This window comes from Oratosquilla oratoria, chromosome 3 (genome assembly GCF_046742065.1).
Source record: "Oratosquilla oratoria isolate Oo_2021 chromosome 3, ASM4674206v1, whole genome shotgun sequence".
Lineage (NCBI taxonomy): Eukaryota > Metazoa > Arthropoda > Malacostraca > Stomatopoda > Squillidae > Oratosquilla > Oratosquilla oratoria.
Genome location: NC_134779.1, coordinates 42,092,162 through 42,112,095, shown reverse-complemented (window position 1 = coordinate 42,112,095; position 19,934 = coordinate 42,092,162). Strand labels below are relative to the sequence as shown.

Below are 19,934 nucleotides of genomic sequence, written 5' to 3'. Positions count from 1 at the left end.
TAAGGGGGGTTGTTAAAGTTTGTTCCTATTGTGGAGAAGGGAGAAAGGGAGCCTAACTGTTCATATGGGGCGAAGGATTTTTTGAACTCGTCAATGAAATTTTGGAAAGTCTGTGGTTGTTGGAACGCGTCGGATTGAATTATGTCGCTTGCAAGGGTATCGTTGAAATCGATGCGACTTTTAAGGACAGCGATTTTAGTCATTTCATCGTGCACCTGTGTGCGCTGTATTTCCGAACGGACGTCATCTAAGAGAGTGTGGATGGCGATGTTTGTCCCGTTGAACTTAGGAAGAGTGTTGTCATGCTGCAGGAGTGTTAGTAGGTTTGTTGCAGAACGTTGCATGTGTGGTTGAGCGACGGTTGGGTCTGTGTTTTGATTCGGCGAGGACTGTGTGTTATTTTCGTTTTGTGCTGCCATTTTGGAACGAGTGTTGTAATGGTGTGAAACGTTGGACTGTGAATGGGTCATGCACACTTTCGTACAAAAAGAAAAAAAAAATCACCGAAAAAAATTTAAGGCTTGCAAAAAATATAAAAAAAAAATCACTGGATAGCCTTCACTTAAACTCACTCACACAACAATTTAGAGCTACCTAGCCCCAATAAATACAGGCATCTACTTACAGTTCTGACGAGGTGAAGCGATGGTGAAGGGTTCACTAGAGGTGGAAGTTGAATAATTCGATGGAGTGTGGTGCGATGATGCAGATCTGGAAATATTGAAAGAATGAGAAGGGTGGCAAATGGGTTAGTTCGTGTGTGGAATTTGTTCAGTTTTTGAAAGGTGTCGGTTCGACTTCCGGACGTAAGAGCGATACTTCCTTTGAAGGATGTTGTTGAGCTGGGTCACGGCGAGGGAGATGGGCTTTTGTCTCGTTGCCGGTTGCTGGGGTGGGTCGCTAGGATGACTTGTCCTGTGCGTTGGGCTGGCTCACACAGCGAGAGAGATGGCTTGAGCTGTTGTCCGCTTCGCTGGATAGTTGGATCGCTGGGATAACTTGTCCTGTGCGTTGGCTAGCTCGTTCGCTTCGCTGGGTAGGACTCACAGCGAAGGTTCGAGTTGATGGGCTTGCTGGCGTTGGGTAGGATGCACAACGTTCCTGCTCCGGGATCTTGTGCTTGCTGATTTCAGATATGTTGAATCCCGCGCAGTTTACCAGATATTTTGAATCCCGCGTTGGTTCCAGATAAGTTCATATCCCAAAGCTGCCGCCAGATATGTTGGATGGTATCTCAACATATGAGTTGTGGTAGTACGTGGTCGTAGTTGAGCGGTGTTCGGAGGCTTTGAATAAAAAGCAGCAGAGCAACGTGTAGCTCTGTCTCTCTCTGTGGTCTTTCTCTGTTTATTTGGTGACAGGAGGTGCTTATATACATGGCTCGTGGTTAGGTTGCCGACGAGATAATATTTATTTACAAGATGCAGTTTTAGCAAATATTAAAGATCAGGATAGGTTTTAACTACCTTATACATTGCATATACATATTTACAAATGACATACAGTTGTCCGAGGTTGGACAGGATAGACATATCCCGTAGGAAAGGGATTTAAATATAATGTGTATCAATGCTTGGCTTGGTGGCAATCCTTTAGGGTTGGCGAGCCGTCCAACTGCGCGTGAGGTGTCTGCCTGGACAATAGCGACCTGACCCGTAGTGACCAGGTGCGCGAAGATGTCAGGTCGAGTACCAGGCTACTCTGACTGCACCGAAATGCATCGGTGTCGTGCCGATAGTATAAGCAGAGGTGGTAGATGAATGTCTAGGAGATTTTGGTGGTAGATTACGTCTTCTAGGAGGTCTAGATGCTACAGCCAAGCATGACCTCACGCCACCTTCGACCGGGTCAGGTGTGCTGGGTCACTACCACCACCAAGCCTCGTCTCGGCCAAATCACGTGGTCGACGTCCGCGCCGACAGCCCTCTAAGTCTCGTCACGTGACCCACGTGACAGGAAGAGATTTGTATTTCTGAGGTGTCTGGCGTGGGTAAGTCATGCATGTATAGATTAAATAGTGTGGGGGATAGAACAGAGCCCTGTGGTACTCCGTTCTTAATGTTTCTGATGTGCGATGATTGGCCATTATATGACACGTAAGCATTCCTACCTGCCAGATAATTGGCCAGCCATCTTTTGGTGTTATTGTGCATGTCTGTGTTATATATTTTATTTGTTAGGTTGTGGCGGGGGATAGCATCAAAAGCTTTACTAATGTATAATGTTATAAGAAGTGTTCTTTGGTGGGGCCTATCTGAATTGATGCCATCTAAAATTCTTTGTGTGAGGTTTGTCAGAAGAGTGTTTGTGGAGTGTAGTGGCCTAAAACCGTGTTGTGAGTCAGCAAGGGGAATATGTGGTGTGACAAGTTTAAGTATTAGGCGTTCAATGACTTTAGAGGGGGTGCAGAGAAGTGTGATTGGACGGTGCGATGTTGGGATTGTTGGGTCTTTGTTCGGTTTTGGAATGGTGATTATTTTACCATGCTGCCAGGTGTCGGGTATAGTGTTGTGTGAATAGCTGTAGTTTGCAATGTTTGTGAGTGCGTGTATACCTTGTGGTCCAATGTGTTTTAGGTGAATGTTGCTTATGTTATCAGGGCCACAGGCAGATGAGTGCTTGAGACTATGTATTATGAGTTTTGTCTGACTGTCTATGAAGGGTATATAGTCTGAGTCGTGGGAAAGTCTTTCTTACGTCGAATGGTGCGTCGGTCGTCAGGGTGAGAAGTGAGATGGCTTGTCTGTGCAAAATGATGTATGAGTGCGTTTGCTTGTTGTCTGTTTGAGGGTAGATTATCTGTTGTTGTGATTATTGCTGCGTGAGAGCGTGTAGTGTTACTGTTGGATAGTGTATTGCTGTTGAGTGTTTTGTACAATTTGCTGGTGTTTGTTTTGTGATCAAGTGTATTGATAAAGTTTTGCCAATTTTGTGTTTTTTGTTCATGTATTTTATTGGCAATCACAGTGTTTAGTGTTTGTATTTGGTCTGCTATGTTTTGTTGGATAGGTGTGGGGTACCGTGTTTAAGTGTGTCACGTTGTCTGATGAGGCTTTGGATTTCTGGTGTGAAGTTGGGGTTGTGTGATTTTCTGTTGCCTCTAGGGATGTATCTCTTGTCTGCATTTTGTATGATTGTATTAAAAGTGTGCACAGCATTGTTTATGTTTGTGATTGGTGTACTGTTAAGTGTTTCAAAATGTTGTTCTGTCTCTTCAGTAAAAGCTTCCCAGTTAGCTCTCTTGTAATTGGTGTAAGTGTGTCTGTGGCCGACAGGGGTGCATCTTGTTTTGGTGGTGATGATGATTGGAAGGTGGTCAGAGCCAAGGGTTCCGACCACTCTCCATGATGTTGTTGGGGTTAGGCAGGGGGAGCAAAAGGTGATATCAGGAGAGGAGGGAGTGTAGAGGGCTTGGTGTGGGATATGTGTATGATTATGTGTGTTGTTCATAATAGTCAATGAGTCAAACTGAGTCTGTATATCAAGCCCTCTGTCTGTGTCAGGGTTGTCGACATACCAGGCAGACGACTTGGCGTTGAAGTCTCCACCCATGATCAGGTTGGGGATTGAGGCTAGTTGGCTAAAATGAGGCCTGAAGGTGTCTGGAACTGTGGGGGATGATTGGGGGGGAATGTACATGTTAACTATTGTCAGTGTTGATTTGTTGCCTGTGTGGATTCGAATGGATTGAATTTCTGTTGTGTTATCTGTGGTAGGGAGGAGAATTTTGGTTGTGGCACTTGTGTCCACAAAACAGATGGAGTGGTGGATCAGGGTGAGGAGTCCACCGCCATAGCTGTCAGACCGGTCTTGTCTGATGGTGGTGTAATTATGAAATGATGGTGTTTTGTGTGAGTGTCTTAGTTTTGTTTCTTGTAAAATCGCAATGTGTATGTTGTGTTGTTTAAGAAAGTGTTCAAGTTCATGTTTTTTCGTGTTAATACCGTCAATGTTGTGTTGCAATATGTTGATGTTGTGTGTTTTGTATGTGTTGTATGTTGCCGTTTGGGGTTGAGGTTGGGGTGGTAGTGGGGAAGGTGTAGGATCTGGGTCAGAGGGGGGGAAAGGAGAGACCGGGGACAAAGGAAGGGGAGTACTAATCGGGGGTAAGGGCAGAGGGAAATTGTGAGTGGGTGAGGGTGCTGGCTGTGGTTGGGGAGGTGGGAGTGGAGTTACTGGAGGGCAGGTAGAACATGTCCAAGTGTTTGTGTATTGGTTTGTGTCAGCAAGTGTTGTACAAGTGAGGTGGGCCCAGTTTTTGCACATATTGCACTGAACTGAGCCCTTTGTCTGTCTGCTCGAAGTAATGGGTTTACAGCATGTTGGGCATGTGTATTTTGTGGTGGGCCCAGGATTGCTCTCTACATCTCCAGCTGAAAGTAGAAGAAGAGGGGTGATCGCCGGAAAATCACCCCTTGGTGCAGAAAAAACGTAATATTGCATGTTGGGGAAAGGACTGTGGTACTCCCCAAGGTAGGCGTAGCTCCTCTTGGGGATCGGTGCCACCTGCGTAGAGCCGGTGGCCAGGGGTAGTTGCTCCCGTTTGGCCCCCAACTCATGGGGTTAGGGGGTGGTCCCACGACGTAGACGCTGCAGCTCCAGGACCTAGGTTAGGTTTGGAGTAGACCCGCTTGCTTGGTTATTTTGTTTGGACGTATTGAGGTGTTGACATCATAACCTTTTCCACGTATACCTGTATACCTTTATAGCCCAGCCTAAAAAAAAAAAGAAGAAAAAAAAAAAAAACTCTACGCTGATAATACGCAAATAAAACAGAAAAGGACTCAGAGCCTATGTCAACCATAAATAAGATCCGATTAAACACTGTCAAACATATTTGTATTTTGTCCACGGTCTTCCATCGACCGGCCACAGTTGATACTCCAACATGGGGCGTGAAGACAGGATCTCGTTAACGTATTCTACGCATCATAATGTGTGCCTTTCCAAATGTTTATAATGGTTTCACCTATAAATCATTGTTCCTGTCTTTTCCGACCCATACTAGTAAGCGTATGTGTTAAGACAGATCAAAATTTTAGTCCTTTTCCTCTTCTTCAATGATTGCAAAGTTAGCATAGAATAACATAAATGTTATGAAAATTACTGTTCAATATTTCAGTAATGCTTTAGAGAACTTACCGGTCACCTTTATGTTAACCTGATACGAGCGGTCTCCACCTTGGCTCGTTGCTTCCTTGCAACACTAACACTGGTGCTACTGGAACGACCTGACCTAACCGACCTTCTTGAACTGCCCTTCATGGAAGGGGGCATACAAAACTCAGAGTGGTCGACGAGGGATAAAGGAACTTGATTGGACTTCGGGTCATCTTGTAAAAACGGTTCAGTGTGGTGTTCCTCTTCCGTGACTTCAACTGAGGAAGAGGAAGCATAGTTACTGATTACCTGACGAAAAGATGCCTGAAAATCCCTGTCTTCGTGCTTCACTGATTCAGCACGAGCCAGACTTTCTGAAGTACGTTCACGCATTAAGAATTCCAGGTACCTTTTTACAGTATCCTGGTACACAGCGTGGGCCTTATACAACCAAGGACCATGATTCGGTTCTCCCAATAAGGCTTGTACTCCTTCTCTACTCGCCTTTACCCTCTCTTCATGCTGATCAGACGCTCTCTGAAAAGCCTCTTGCCCTTCAGCCGTGAGGACTCTGACCCTACCAGAGACGGGTCCTTCATCTATACTGTGGTTGGAAGACATATTGCCAAGCGAGAGAAACAGTGAGAGACAAGACAGTAATATGATAAAGAAGACAAGGAAAACTCGAACTTAATCGAAAACCACGGAGTACGTTACCACACTCCTAACTATACGACTATTGAGGTAGACAACAACAGATTAAACCCTACATTTGGTTCAATCTAAAAATGCACATTAGTCGCATGCTTATATTAACATATGACAGGATTTTAGGCAAGGTAGCTTGCCTTCAAAGGAAAAACACATGCTTAACTGCGACGAGGTGTTATGTAAACACTGTTGGGACTTGGCAACCATACGTTGTTGCCACATCACACTCGCGCGCCGATACGATCACTAAGACGACACAAGATCACTACACTTTGGCGCCACTACACTACACTTAACTTGCGCCACTACACTACACTTAACTTGCGCCACTACACCCAAGCACACACACGCAACTTATGCCAGGAAGGCGGCACATCAAGTTCATGTGGTGACGACGAGGGGAATCTAGACGTGGCAACGGCGTGCAGGGCGTGGTCTGGCCGAAACCTCATTCCTATGCTTTCTTCATCTGTTCGTTTCTATCGAACCATTTTTTCATTATGGCGGAGTCAACTGGGACTCCGCAGATCAAATGGACAGTCAACATCATAGCGTCCGTGACGTAGACAGACTTGGGACTGAAGGTTATAGAATCACGGGGATATTTGATGCGTATTTAATGCAGATCTGATCCATCGTTCGATAATACGTTGGAATTGATGAAAAAATGGTTTGGCTAGGCGTGGGGTGTGTACATCTTTCTAGATCGGACCAAGACTGGCGCCTAGAGGTGACGTGACATCACACCACAGTAACCGGTTCTTACACACCTTCTTAAGTCTAATTCTTTAAGTGAACATTGTACAAATAATGAGATGCTATCTTGCAGCACAGCTTGCAGACAACTTACAACGATAGTATTCTTAAGCAGACGAAGCTTCTGCTCGCAGCATACTTAAATTAAACATTACGAAAAACAAACTTGGAAACCTCTTCCGAGGGGAAACGAGCCTTACGACAAAAAGATATGTAAACATGGGGATACACGGACATATAAAAAAGCCCCGTTACCTCTCGTAACGGCACACTTTTTGCTATGGAAAGCGCTCGTCACGGAGAGTACACACTAACCTTGACATTATATATATATATATATGTATATATATACATATTCATATACATATATATATATATATATATATATATATATATATATATATATATATATGACACACAGGAAACCCACAGTCGGAGAAAATAAACTTCGAATAAAGAAGAATCCTATATTTCAGCTATCAACTGTACCCCTCTTCAGGAAAGTACATAAGACAGAGGACAGAGCCCTGAAGAGGGCTACAGTTGGTAGCCGAAATATAGGATTCTTCTTTATTCGAAGTTTATTTTCTCCGACTGTAGGGTTTCTGTGTGTCATTTACAAATGTGCTACTACATTTCTGTTTAGAAATATATATATATATGTATATATATATATATATATATATATATATATATATATATATATATATGCTGAAAAAACCCACTGGGAAATAAGAAGCTTAGTCCGAACGTTTTCGTCTATTTAAGACATTATCAAGGAATACACCAATGTTTTAAATAGACGAAAACGTTCGGACTAAGCTTCTTATTTCCCAGTGGTTTTTTCTGCATATTAGTTTCACGTGTGCCTTGTGAATTACTGCAATATATATATATATATATATATATATATATATATATATATATATATATATATATATACAAAATTAACCACAGGAGAAAGGAAACTTGTAGACAGCAAGTACTTTCGTATATTACATCTTCAGACTAAATGACAGAGAGGTTAGGTTAGGTTTTATTTTTTTATTGCGGGCTATGGTGGAGCACGTCGGTGGTCTGGGTGGCTATTTTAGCGCTGCCCAGGGGCGTCATTTTTTTTTTTTTTTTTTAGCGTGGTCTATTGGGGTGGCGGAGTTACTCGCATCACCCTCGGCAGCGTACCCAGGTGTCCTTGCGCTGTTCGGAGGAATTCCGCTGCTTTTGTTTCTTCGTTGATGTCCGGTTGGGCCTCCCGGGGCTGCGGGACGGTCTGTCTCAAGCTGATGGTGGCAGGACAGTGAAGTAGGTAGTGGGCGAGTGGGTGGCGGGCGGGATGGGTGGCCGCAGTGGATGCACTCTTGGGTGACGAAATCCTCCTGTAGCTCCTCTCTGATGCAATAACCCAGCCGGAGACGATGCAGCGCGACTTCTTCCGCTCTTGTCAGATTCCTGGGGTTGTCGAGGCTCTGGTGACCGGTGGCCCGGGCATACCAGGCGGCCTGGTACTTGGTGGCCTCGAGCTCCCGGTGACGCAGATGTGCATGGTGGGCGGCGGAGCGTCGTACCAGCGCCTTGATCTGTCCTAGGGACATTGGGACGTGGTGACTGACAGCTGGGAGGGCTGAAGCTGCTCCTGCCGCCGCCGCATCTGCATCCTCGTCCCCCCGTATTTCCACATGGCTGGGGATCCAGTTGAGTCTCACCCTTTTCCCCGCGGCTGCCAGGTTCTGGATGAGGCTCAGTGCAGTCGTGATGAGGGCGATATCTTGAGTGGGTCGTGTCTGCTGTAGTGCCTGTAGAGCGGCCCTGGAGTCGGTGTGAATGATCACAGTTTCCTCGTGGCGGTCGGTGGGTGGCGTGCCAGAGAGCGTGCTGGATGGCAACCATTTCCGTTTGGAAGGTGGAGCAGTGGTCAGATGTCCTCCAGGAGAATGATGCCTGCCCTTCGGTGACCACCGCTGCCCTGGTAGTGCCTCTGCTACAGTCAACGGATCCATCCGTCAAGTATACCGCGCTGCCAGGGTCCCAGGCCTGTGTCATGGTCGCAAGGGCGAACTGGTGAAGCACTTCTGTGGAACACGGAGCCTTTGCTGCAGGGAGAGACGTATAAGTCACTTCAGCAAGTGGCTGTTCCCACGGGGGTGGTTCTTGGTATGTCTCGATGAGGTGGCGGGGCGTTCGTAGGAACCGGGTAGAGTCCATAAAGTGGTTGGCCGCGTCGGCGACTCTGTAGATCCAGGTATTAACGGTGAACAGGATCCAACTTTGGTTGGCCGCGTCAGCGACTCTGTAGATCCAAGAATAGGCGATGGTCTGAGTCCTGTTCCGAGGGATGACAATCCTAAGATTAGTATACATTGCCATCTCAAATTCCGACGATCTAAGGCCACCCTGCACTTAGTTATATCCAACAAAATGCAGGCAAGATACTTTAGTTTACTTTCACCCTGAATGCGCTTGGCCATAGATGTGTATGAGTGCCTTGTCATAGTACTTATGATTGCAAACTGTAGGATTGCAAATAGAATGAGGATAATTAAGAGCGGGGAGAGGGTGTGAGGGAGAATTTAGGACGTTTGTGGAGGAAACGCATATGGAATGATGTACGACTTAAGATTAATATGGAACAGATTCATATATTTAGGTACTTGATAACCATTTTGACAATTTTGTCACCTACATAGCCCAAATAGAAACGCATTATACCATTAGATTCGCACACTCCCCGGTTGTGATGTACACCGTGCAAGAGTCACATACGTACTACGATATCACCATATCGAACCCCCAAGAGCTCCCTTTCTGTCAACATCGAAGTCCATTTTGACCCACGAAATTCAGATTACTTTATATCTTATGATTTGCCACATTGTACATCGCCTGTAGTGACTATGTATAACCGACACAAAATTCTTCATATATGGATGAGCACCGTCGACATTAAAACCATGCAAAGATTCACCATGTATCAATTTGAAATAAAAAAAAATTAAATATTAAAGACGATAATTTTTTCGTTAATAAATTTGTAAATATAAATAGTCGCTACATATATATATATATATATATATATATAGAGAGAGAGAGAGAGAGAGAGAGAGAGAGAGAGAGAGAGAGAGAGAGAAGTTTATATGTTTAATTTACACTTCTTATAACCTAGATTTTACTATCATGGCAATCTTTTCCTATTCTTTTATGAGGACCACAGTGGAAATAAGTCTTTTGACTTTCTGTGCCATCCTCGGATGTGCAATTATATTTACTATGTATTATATGAGTCTTTATGTATTGTACTTATTGTATGTATGATTGTATCCGAATCAATTCAATCCAATTCAATTCAATTCAAGAACAAATAATTAATTATCGATCACCATTTCAATGAAAACGGAGAATGGAATTTGTGCGGGGAAGACAACAAATATTGGCACCCGAGGATTTCATTTGCTCAATAAATGTGTCGCTCAAAAATACATAGATAAATAACTAAATAACTAAATAAATATTTGAGAAGATCTTGTTTCCCGACACACAGACACACTCTGGAACAAAGAAAAGGAAGAGGTGACTTGTTGACCATCTACAGAATTACGAAAGGCCGGCATGGAAGTCCTTGACAGAGACGACTTAGTAAATTGGTATAACAGAAACGCAAGAGGACATGGAAAGAAACTTAAAAAGGACAATTATAGAAGAAACCTGAAAAAGAACAGCTTTACCCACAGAGTGGTGGATGTACGGAACATATTAGACGATAGAACAGTGTGTGCAAAAAATTTAAGAGCAAACTAGATATGGAGACATACAAAGACGGGACACTACGAGCTTAGCTCTCCTTTTCGTAAGATACAGCTAGGTAAATACAACTAGTTAAATACATACTCCAACTCTCGTGGGCGGTGAGTTGGGTGTGTGTGTGCGTGTAAGATTACAGTATTACCCATAGACCAGTCATGTATGAACCCTGAGCTCTCTTCCGGGAGGGAAATAGCTGTCAATCACGAGTCCAACCCGTGAATGGATAGGCTGATTGGGCATTTCTAGACCTGAAAAAAGCTTTTTATAAAATGTCACTTAAGAAGTTGATAAAGAAATTAGAATCTGCAGGAGGAATACAGGGAAAACTGCTGAAGTGGATGGAAGACTTATTGCATGAAAGAAAAATGAGAGTGGTAATAAGAGACAAACACTCTAATTGGGATGAAGTGATAAGTGGAGTTCCACAAGGAACAGTTCTGGACCCAATAATGTTTGCTATATATATTAATGATATGGATAAAGGAATTGAAAGTTAGATGAGCTTCTTTGCGGATGATGCAAAATTGTTGAAAAAAGTGAACACTGAAGAAAATTGTGAGTCGCTACAGAGAGATCTCAATAAAGTATGGGAATGGAGTAGGAAGTGGGAGTTGGAATTCAATATTACGAAGTGTAGTATAATGGAATTTGAAGAAGCAAAAAAAGAAGTGGGATCATATAAATTGGGAGAAGAAATTAAAAAAGTAGAAAATGAAAAGGACCTGGGAGTCATTATTATGAATAGTATGTCTCCTGAGAAACATATTAAAAAAAAAAAATTAGAGAGAAACTTATGATTTAATAAGAACAATCAAAGTGGCATTTACATACCTGGACGAAGAAATGGTGAAGAAAATACTAGTCACTTTGATAAGTCAAAGATTGGAGTATGCAGCGTCGACATGGTCACCAAGTACAAAAGAATGTATAACAAAACTTGAAAGAATACAAAGAGCAATTACGAAATTGGCACCAACACTCTCAGAACTATTATATGAAGAGAGACTAGCAAAGCTTGAGCTACAGACATTAGAGCAAAAAGAGAGAGAGGAGACTTGATAACTATTTATAGAATCATGAAAGGCATAGAAACTATCAATAAAGAGGATCTAATAAGATGGGATAGTAGAAATACAAGAGGACACGGAAAGAAAATCAAGAGGGATATTTATAGAAGAGAACTGAAAAAGAGCAGCTTTCCCCAGAGAGCAATAGACGTTTGGAACAAGTTAGATGAGAAAGTGGTGTGTGCAAAAACAATACACGAATTTAAAAACAGTCTAGATAAAACGAGATATGAAGACGGGACACTACGAGCATAGCTCCCCTTGCCGTAAAATACAACTAGGTAAATACACACACACACACACACACACACACACACTTCAGCGAATGGACGGCTTGGATGACGTTCTGAAGAAAACTGAAGTCTGTGGATCCCAACGCAAAGAGAAGTGCCTAGTGTTTTTGCAGGGTGGGGGGGAAATTGCTCGTGGAGTAGTGGGAAAGTAGGGAAAGAGGAAAAGGGGAGGGATTACTGAGGGAAATGGAAGGAAATGAGGAGGGAGTAGACTTGGCCCAGCCAGACAAGCGAAAGGTAAACAAAAGACTGAGTGAGGATGAAATGTCTAATAAAAATGTAAAGATTAGAAGTATAGAGAGGAGCAATACAGAAGAAAGTGACGAGAATATGTTCCAGGGATTTAAAGAGGGTGGGGGGGACACAACCCCCCCCCCCGACTGATAAGACTAGAGGAGAGAGTTGATAAGGTGATCGAGGACTTGGAACGTAAGTTAGGTAATGTAGACTCCATTTTCCAGAGAATTGAAAGGTTGGAACAACTAGAGAAGGCTAACAGAAACTTAACTGAAGAAATAGAGGACCTAAAAAGACAGTTAGGAAATGTACAGGAGGAGAATGAGAAATTGAAGAAGAATAGTAATGAAAACAGAGAGAAAATAGCTAAAGAAGCTAAAAATTGGAGAACAACCCAAGAAGGGAATAAGGTTTCATTCACTGACATAGTCAAACAGCAATTGAAAGAACATAATGAAGACTCAGTTATTAAAGTGATGAGACAGAAGGAGAATATAGTAAGAGAATTAGCTGACAAAAAGAAATGTATAATTATATTAGGAATGGAAGAGAAACATAACCCAGATAGAACCGCAAGAATCAAGGAGGAAAATGAAAGAGTAAACAGTTTATTAAAATTAGTCCAGGAAGATGAACCAGAAATTATAAAGGAAATTGAGGAAAAATTCAGACTCGGAAAATATAGTACAGATAAGACCAGACCAATTAAGATTAAATTCAGGTCACAAACAACGGCAGAGAAAATTCTATCCAAAACAGGGAAACTAGCAACAAATGATCAATATAAAAAGGTATGGATAAAAAGAGAAATGAATAAGGAGGAAAGAGAGGCAGAAAAGCAGAAAAGACTTGAAGCTAAGGCAAAAAACGAGGAAAGAACGGAGTCAGAGAAAGAGAGATTCTATTGGAGAGTAGTGAACATGAAAATAAAGCAGTTCGACATACTAAAGAAAAACATAAGGGAAACAGAGAACACAATGGAAGTGGCAGAAAACTAAGAGCGTCTTACACAAATATAGATGGATTGATAACAGGATTGAATGAACTGAATGATTATTTGAAAGAAAAAGAACCGGACATAATGGGAATTGTAGAAACATAATTAAAAGGCCCACTACCACCCAACAGTGTAGGACATGATGCATACAATTGTTGGATTAGAAACAGAGAGAAAAAACAAGGGGGTGGAGTTATGTTCCTGACTAAGAAGGATATAAACGTGAAAGGTGTCATATATGGAAAGAATACAGTAGAGATGATTATGATAGAAGTGGAAGACCGAGATAAGAAGAGCAGAAAATTTGTGATCAATTATGTGCCTCCGAAAACAGCCTCATGGGAGGAGAGTGAACATAAAAGTATGTTAGAGGACACAAAGATAGCATTAACTAAAATAATGGAAGACGGAGGAAGAATAGTTATGATGGGCGACTTTAATTGCAAAGAAATCTGCTGGGAAGAAATGACAGTAAAGAGTGGTGATGACTCATGGGGAAATGCTCTACTTGAGATGATTACTGACCATTCAATGACACAATGGATACAAGAGAACACTAGGTATAGAAATGAAGAAGAACCATCGAGGCTAGACTTAATAATTACATCTGAACCTAGAATAGTGGACAAGATTGAATATAAAACACCAATAGGTAAAAGTGACCACATATTGATTGAACTGGAACTTAATGAAGAAAAATATATGAAAAGAAATGAACAATATAGAAAAGGAAGAATGATGTATGAAAAAACAAACTTTGATAAAATAAGAGAATTCTTCCAACAAGAAAACTGGGAAGAAATATACAAAGAAGAAACATCAGTGGAAGAGAAATGGAATATTTTGACAAAAATTTACAAAAAAGGAGTGGAAAAGTATGTCCCAAGACAAAAACAAGAAAAAGAATATGTAAAATGCTGGTACAACAAAAGTTGTAGGGAGTTAAAAGACAAAAGAGACAAAGCCTGGACCAGATGGAAAAAAAGACAGAAGACCTGAAAAATGGAAAATATATACTGGTTATAGAAATGAATATGTACAAAAGTGCAGAGAGGAAAAAAGAAAATATGAAAAAGATGTTATAGAAAAGTGTAAAGATCAACCAAAACTATTCTACAGATTTGTAAACAATAAACTGAAAAACAAACAAGACTTGGAGAAATTAAGACAAGGAGGAGTTGAATACACTGAGGAAATGGAAATGGCAGAAATTATGAACAAACATTTTAAATCAGTGTTTACAAGGGAAAATATACAACCTGAAGAGATTGAGTGGAAAGAAAAAGTCCCCCCTATGGAAGAAATAGAAGTAACAAAGAATGAAATATTGACACACTTGGGTAATTTTGATGTCAGAAAATCGCATGGGCCAGATGAAATAGCAAACTGGATTCTGAAAGAATGCAGGAATGAACTGGCAGACAAAATACATAGCATAATAAGCAGTTCCTTAAAAGAAGGAAAAGTTCCAGAAGATTGGAAAAAAGCAAATATAGTACCTATATATAAAGGAGGAAATAAAGAAGAACCTACCAACTATAGACCAGTCTCTCTAACAAGTACAATAGCAAAAATATGTGAAAGAAATATCAAAAGTAGATGGGTAAAATACTTGGAAAAAAAACAACGTACTAAATCCAAGGCAATTTGGATTCAGACAAGGACGATCATGCGTCACCAATTTAATATGTTTCTATTCAAGGCTAATAGATATAATACAAGAAAGAGATGGATGGGCTGATTGTGCATTTCTAGACCTAAAAAAAGCTTTTGACAAAGTACCACATAAGAAGTTGCTTAAGAAATTAGAATATGAAGGAGGGATACAAGGTAAATTGCTAAATTGGATGGAAGACTTTTTGCAAGAAAGAAAAATGAGAGTAGTGATAAGAGATCAGCACTCAAAATGGAATGAAGTAATAAGCGGTGTCCCGCAGGGAACAGTTCTGGCCCCAATAATGTTTGCTATATATATTAATGATATGGATGAAGGAATTGAAAGCTATATGAGCTTCTTTGCAGATGATGCAAAACTACTGAAAAGAGTGAAAACTGAAGAAGATTGTGAATCACTACAGAGAGATCTAAATAAAGTACAAGAATGGAGTAGGAAGTGGGAGATGGAGTTCAATACAAAAAAGTGTAGTATAATGGAATTTGGAAAAAGCAAAAACAGAATAACAGGATCATATAATTTGGGAGAAGAAGGAATAAAAAAAGTAGAAAATGAGAAGGACCTGGGAGTCATTGTTATGAATAATATGTCACCTGAGAAACATATAAATAAGATTTTTGGAGAAACTTATAATTTAATAAGAACAATCAAAGTGGCATTTACATACCTGGATGAAGAAATGGTGAGGAAAATCCTAATCACCCTGATAAGACCAAGATTGGAATATGCAGCAACGATATGGTCACCATGTACAAAAAAATGTATAAAAAAACTTGAAAGAATACAAAGAGCAATTACAAAATTGGCACCAACACTCTCAAAACTATCATATGAAGAGAGACTACAAAAACTTAAACTACAGACACTAGAGCAAAGAAGAGAGAGAGGAGATTTGATAGCTATTTACAGAATCATGAAAGGCATAGAAATTACTGATAGAGAGAATCTGATAAAATGGGATGACAGAAATACAAGAGGACACGGAAAGAAAATAAAAAAAGACAGCTACAGAAGAGATTTGAAAAAGAACAGCTTTCCTCACAGAGTAATAGACAGTTGGAACAAGTTAGATGAGAAAGTGGTGTGTGCAAAAACAATACATGAATTTAAAAATAGTTTAGATAAAATGAGATATGAAGACGGGACCCCACGAGCATAGCTCCCCTACCCGTAAAATACAACTAGGTAAATACAACTAGGTAAATACATAAAATGTGATGACAGAAATACAAGAGGACACGGAAAGAAAATAAAAAAGACAGCTATAGAAGAGATTTGAAAAAGAACAGCTTTCCTCACAGAGTAATAGACAGTTGGAACAAGTTAGATGAGAAAGTGGTGTGTGCAAAAACAATACATGAATTTAAAAATAGTTTAGATAAAATGAGATATGAAGACGGGACCCCACGAGCATAGCTCCCCTTCCCGTAAAATACAACTAGGTACAACTAGGTAAATACACACACACACACACACATATATATATATATATATATATATATATGTATATATATATATATATATATTATTAGAAATTACGTAAAAGGTGACGTCATATTGAACTCGTTCATTGAACTCTAGAATTTAATTTCATTAATAAAATGGATATTTAAATTATTGGATAAAATCTGAATAATTAATAATGTTAATGATCAATTGCTACTGATAATTTGTAGTCTATTGAAAAATTTAAACATTTGAAATAAATACCGAAAATTCTGGTCGGTGAAAAGTAAACAATGGTCGCGAAAATTATAGATATTGCGTGTGGCCTGCGACCGGATTCACTCAAATAATAGTTTTCGTCAAGTCAGGACGCTTAGAATTTGTGTCAACTGAAACTACAGAAAATCAATTTCGGAGGAACATTCACTCCCAACTATAAAGAGAAACCTCTCTTTAAAACAAAGTTTAACACTTCACAATTGAAAATAACGGATAAACTTAAAAAGGCGAAAGGGACGTAAGTATAACTCGGCCGAGTTAAAACCGGTCTCTCGAAAATCCGCCTTTACTAAAATTTACATCTAAATTATCAAGAAGAAGGTAAGATCAACTTTCTCTTTTGAATTAGTTTAACTATAGTAAGAATTATTTGTTTGGATGAGGAAAACAGATCCTTTTCCAATAATATCGTGTGTGTGTGTGTGTGTCTTAGATCACGAGTTGGGCCCGTGAACGACAGCTATTTCCCTCCCGGGAGAGAGCTTAGAGCTCATATATGACCGTTCTATGGGTAATGTTGTAACCTTACACGCACACACAGTGTGCGCATGTATGGGTGCTTATATAGTATTTACCAAGATCTAAGAATATGTTTACTTAGACCTTGGTATTTACCTTGCTGTATCTTACGGGAAGGGCAGCTCAGCTCGTAGTGTCCCGTCTTTGTATCTCTCCATATCAAGTTTGCTCATAAATTCTTGTATTGTTTTTGCACGCACTGTTCTTTCGTCTAATATGTTGCAGACATCCACCACTCCGCGGGGGAAAGCTGTTCTTGTTCAGGTTTCTTCTGTAATTGTCCTTTTTAAGTTTCTTTCCATGTCCTCTTGTGTTTCTCTTATCCCAATTTAGTAAGTCGTCTCTATCAAGGACTTCCTTGCCTTTCGTAATTCTATAGATGGTCAACAAGTCACCTCTTTCTCTTCTTTGTACCAGAGTGTGTCTGTGCGTCGGGGAACAAAATGTTTTCAAATATTTATCTATCTATTTATTTGTTTATTTATTGATCTATTTTTGAGCGAAACGTTGTGAGCTAATGAAATCGTCGGGTGCCAATTTTTGTTGTCTCCCCTCCACAAATTCCATTCTCCCTCTTCATTGAAATGACGAACGTTGTTTCTCTCTTTGTGTCTCTATTTATATATGCATTTTGTAGCTACTATTTACAATTATATTTTTGTTAACGAAAAAAATGATTGTCTTTAATATTTTTGAAAAATATTTGACATCGAAATAATACATGCGGAATATTTGCATAGTTTTAATGTCGACGGTGCTCGTCCATATTTGAAGAATTTTGTTTCGGTTGTACATTCAGTCCAGACAATGTAGAAAGTGGCAAATCATGAGTTAAATATAAAGTAATCTGAACTTCGTGGGTCAAAATGGACCTCAATGTTGACAGACAGGTAGCTGTTGGGAATTGGATTTGGTGATATCATAGTACGCATGTGACGGTCTTGCACGGTGTACATTACAACCGGAGAGTGTGCAAATCTAATGGTATAGTTCCGTTTACCTGAGGAAGAGGTAAGAGCTGTTGCTCAACGTAAAATAGTATATTTTTTTAAGGTGTATAATCGTATAATGTAGAAATTGAAAGGAAATTATATGCGTGTCAATCACATAATACCCCTTATACTATTAGCATACATGGCGAAGGAGTTATTAAAATGATGGGAGATGAAAAATTATGCGATGGGGTTCCAGTGGGAATTGCTATAATAGGACGTAATAAACAGCATTTATTGTAACCAAATTGGCTGCATAGGGATCTACTGGTGGCATGCTCTGGACTGCACATTGCACAGGTTGTAGCAAATTCAAATTCATTTTTTACTTATTTGATTAAGCATGTTAGGCCCCAATTGCCTTGGGGTGACCTGGTGTGCGCTTTTGGGCTATGGGCTATCTAGGACACGCTCGCGCGGGATCGGTTTGTGTGGGAGGGGAAGAATGTCGGCAAGAAAATTAAAAGATTGTAGTGGGCCATTCATGATGGCGCTCTCAACAGCTTTCCTCCTATCCCATATATCTGCACAACCTCCCACAGTGCCTTCCTGTCCACCCTGTCATAAACCTTTTTCAGATCCATAAAAGCCCCAAAAATATCCTTACCTTTTCCTATACCTTTCTCACATATCTGTCTCACCACAAAAATATGATCTACACAACCCCTACCTGTCCTAAACCCACACTGTTCCTCACCAATTACTCCCTTTCTTCCTCTCCTAATCCTCTAAATCAAGACACTCCCATAAGCCTCCCCAACTACACTTAACAAGATGATCCCTCTTAAACTACTACACACCCTTTCCCTTGTAAAGTGGAACTACACAGGCACTCCTCCAGTCCTCCGGCACTCTACCCTCTTTTAAACAAACATTACATACTTTCACCAGCCAGTCCACCATCACCGTACCTCCTTTTTTTAGACATTGTGCAAGACATCCATCCAACCCAGGTTTACCTGCTCTCATCTTCTTAACAGCTGCTTTCACTTCATCTTTCCTTAATTCTCCTCCCTTTCCTCACTCATCACGGTCATATTCTTGGCGCTTCCCACTGCAACTACCTTTCCCTCCTCCTCCTTCACATTTAGCACCTCCCTAAAATACTCTTCCCACTGTCCTCTCACTGCCTTCTCTTCCATTATCATCTCTCCATCTGCACCTTTTACCTTTTCTTCTCTACTTGAGTCATCTCCTGTTTCTCCTGTGATCAGTAAGCTACTGATCACAGTTTTTAGGTTGGGAAAGCATATAATTCCGGCTGCTTTTCTTTTGTTGAAAACCATGTTCCAGTACTCATCACAAGACATATGCTTGGATAACCCATGTACTAAATAGTGAGATCACTCATCATCTAGCTTTTGCTCGTCTACAAATTTTGATAAGTGTGGTAAAGCATTAATTACACCTACAAGAGATTTAGGAATAAGCTCAGAAGCATTCTGATGATCAATGCAATGAATAATGTCAAAAAACAGGATCCTTAAATTGAAATCTTTCTTGAATTTGTGATACACATTCTATCAGAAAGTCCTTACATGAAGTATAAAACTTCTTTAGCTCTTCTGGTCTTGCTAGTGTCTTTAGTCTGTTTAGAGTTTCAGTAGCTGATACACCAACATATATGTCCTGATCAGATAACACATTGTTGCTGAAATACCGAGATTTCGGATGAAAATAACCAACATTGGCAGACTTCACATATACAGGTCTCATGCAATCTGAACAGATGCTTTTGATTAACTGATGAGTCTCCTGTCTGAGAAGATGAAAGTTTGGTGATTCAGACTGAAACTGAACATTAAACGAATTTAACCGTCAAGAAATTCAAGAGATGCCAATGAGAACTGGTTATGAAGACCTTCTACAATGCTATCATTGACTTGGGTGGGATCTGAAGATGCCAAATCAGTGAAATGAAGTTGTGGTGCACCCCACTGCTCCAACAGCCTTTTCACACGCATACAGTATGTTGTGATAGCCAACTTGTTTGCCCAGGCATTAAAATTTGATGTGGCTCTACATCAACAAACTTTTGAAACTCTTTCAGTGCATGTTGTCTCT

At 40.5% G+C, this 19,934-nt stretch overlaps 1 protein-coding gene across 1 annotated transcript in view; it reads left to right on the top strand.

The window, feature by feature from the left end:
• Positions 1 to 1,894: 1,894 nt before the first annotated feature.
• LOC143022208 (uncharacterized) overlaps positions 1,895 to 19,934 on the top strand; it is a 70,134-nt gene continuing 52,094 nt past the window's right edge. Inside the window, exon 1 of the mRNA XM_076180320.1 lies at positions 1,895 to 2,368. The gene's annotated coding sequence lies outside the window, so the exon portion shown is untranslated. The remainder of the gene's footprint in view (positions 2,369 to 19,934) is intronic.